Source organism: Cucurbita moschata, unplaced genomic scaffold, assembly GCF_002738365.1.
Source record: "Cucurbita moschata cultivar Rifu unplaced genomic scaffold, Cmos_1.0 Cmo_Scf00066, whole genome shotgun sequence".
Classification (NCBI taxonomy): domain Eukaryota; kingdom Viridiplantae; phylum Streptophyta; class Magnoliopsida; order Cucurbitales; family Cucurbitaceae; genus Cucurbita; species Cucurbita moschata.
In genome coordinates this window covers 770,850-771,083 of record NW_019268582.1, presented here as the reverse complement: position 1 = coordinate 771,083, position 234 = coordinate 770,850, and positions in this window count along the sequence as shown.

The following is a 234-nucleotide window of genomic DNA, read 5'->3' as shown; positions in this document are numbered from 1 at the left end:
CGGGAAAGAGAGAGAAAGCTCGCCGGAAAATCGGCCGAAGTCGGGTAAGGAAGACGAGATCCACGGATCCGGGTCAACCCGAACCCAGAACCCGGGAGAGCCAGCCCGTTCCTCCCTTGGCCTCTACCTTCGGCCCAGCTCAACTTCAGCGGCCCAAACCTCAAACCGGCCTAGAAGCTACAGTTCAGTTGAACCAACCCAGACCAGACCCACGGTCCAATTGAGCCGGCCTGC